This window comes from Sinocyclocheilus grahami, unplaced genomic scaffold (genome assembly GCF_001515645.1).
Source record: "Sinocyclocheilus grahami isolate Dianchi unplaced genomic scaffold, SAMN03320097.WGS_v1.1 scaffold775.1, whole genome shotgun sequence".
NCBI classification, from domain to species: Eukaryota; Metazoa; Chordata; class Actinopteri; order Cypriniformes; family Cyprinidae; genus Sinocyclocheilus; species Sinocyclocheilus grahami.
The window spans coordinates 289907-292334 of NW_015505954.1; positions in this window are offsets into that span (position 1 = coordinate 289907).

Sequence of the window (2428 nt, forward strand, 5' to 3'; positions counted from 1 at the left end):
TATATATATATATATATATATATATATAGGGTTTAAAGAGGGCTTTATAACTTCAGTACATCTTTATATATAATTTCATAGTTCTGTTGTCCATGAAATATTATATTGAATGTACTGATAGGCATTTATGGTAAATTATTTCATGTAATTTCTGTTGAAACGTGTATGTCATGTTTTTAAATAGGTTTATATTTACTCATTCGTAATGATGAAGTTGCAATATAGTATATTTTAAATATACCAACTTTGTGTTAAAATTATAATCAAGTACTTCACATGTGCTTCACATGTACAGTATGTTAGTCAGCACATCAAAATAAGTGTACTTATTTAAAGCATGAAAATAGTTAATACAATGATTTAAAATGCACGTTAAATGTTTAATTTGAAATTGATATTGAAAGTCACTTTTTAAGAATGTACTGAAATGTGTTAAGAAACAGTCATGAAAGTGTCTCTCTGCACTTAAGTGGCCTTTTACATCATTAATATTTTATTATTAGCAAGTACAGGTTTTTATAAATGAAGAGTTCAGATGCAAAAGCTTCTAAGTGCCAACTGAAATTTTCTTCTAAAATTGACATTTTTATGAGGCTCATATGTTTAGATTCTGTAATTTTACTTTAATGACAATGTATAGGTCCTTTTCTATGACATTAAAGTGAAATAAATGAACATAAATATAGGAGCCTGATAAAAATGCTAATTTTAGATTAAAAATTCAGACAGCACTTAGAGGCTTTTGCATCTGAACTCTTTAAATATACTTTAAGGCAGTGGTTCCCAAACCTGTCCTGGAGGACCCCCTGCCCTGTGCTTTTTGTATGTCTCCCTAATCAGACACACCCAATTTAGTTCTTGCAGTCTCTACTAACTAGCTGATGAGTGGAATCAGGTGTGTTAGATAAGGGAGACATACAAAAGGTGCAGGGCAGGGGGTCCTCCAGGACAGGTTTGGGAACCACTGCTTTAAGGATTTGAAGTGCACAATAAGTATCAATACAATTACGCACACTTATTTTTCACAAGGGAAGTTCAAAAGCAGGCAATATCTACTCTCACTTAACATTTTTGTGGTGTTTGAAAAAAAAGTACAGTTTACAGAAAATGTTTTTATGCACCATATAAACAAATATAGACATTCTTTATCTGGCAAGAACATTTTGTAACATAACTCATATATCTACATATGACTTTTTCAAGTTCACTGAATCTTACCATGGTAACATAGATGTTGTCTGGACTGCTGGGAGGACTTTTCACATCTGCCAGATCAGGCATAGAGCTGTATTCCACCTGAGACACAAAATAAGCTGAAAAGTCATCTTCAAAACCCATACAACAACCCCAAAAATATTTAAACATTCCAGAATCAAACCTCAACCACTGTTTTCTTAAATTAAACAGAGTCAACATAAATCAATGAAAATTTGATTTAATAATCGACTTTATCAAGTACAGAAAGCGAAGAGAGGAATTGAGAGCAGACATGCAGAAGGAAGTTGCAAAGATAGTGTGTTACCTTGTATGCCATTCTCTTGTCTTCATTGTCAGGGTTGGTTTTAACCTCTTCTATTTTTTGCCTAGTAGAAAATGAAGCACAACATGAAGCCAGAAAAATACCCTACAAGCTGTTATATCTCTCTGGGAACTGACAATGACTTACTTTGAGTTGTTTTCTCTTTGGGTTGATCTGCAAGCCTTCCTCCCCAAAAACACGGTTCCAATTAGTAACACAAACCCAGACACTGACGCCAGGGGCAGCCACCAGGGAGGATGTGCCTGCAGACGATTCACACCTGGGCTGTTTTTCCTGGTCAGTACTGAAGAAAATAAAGAGGGGAATTGAGTTTGGAGCTCTTATTAAAACGAATCCACATATAGAAACCTTTAAAATGGGAATAAATAAACTTTGACAGGTGTTCACCGCATGCTATGTATCACAACTATTTAAAACTTTTACAAAGGTCAATTTTTTTTCCTTTTTCATTTTCATAGCATGCTAATAGCTGAAAACAGTTAATTCACTTCTGTGTTGGTTTCAAGAGAGAGACCGGAAGGTTGCCACTTGGTAAATAATGACACCAAAAAAACAAAACAAAACAATGAAAGACACAATTTCTGCATATTTATACTTTAAACATGATGATCCATCAGGACCTAGGTCACTGAGTGTCTCTGATGCCATCTGGTGGGGAAAATTTACATAAAATTGTATTTTATGATTACAGCCACTAGAGGGGCCTATTGAATCCTATGGAGATTTTTAAATGAGCCAAACAAGTGAAATCTTTAAAACTACACCAACTTGAGGCTTCATTAAGCTTTCAGATATATCTCAAGGCTTTCATATATATATTAAAACAAAAACAAAAAAACTATATTTTGTAAAAAAAAAAAAAAAAAAAATAAATACTGAATTTGAACC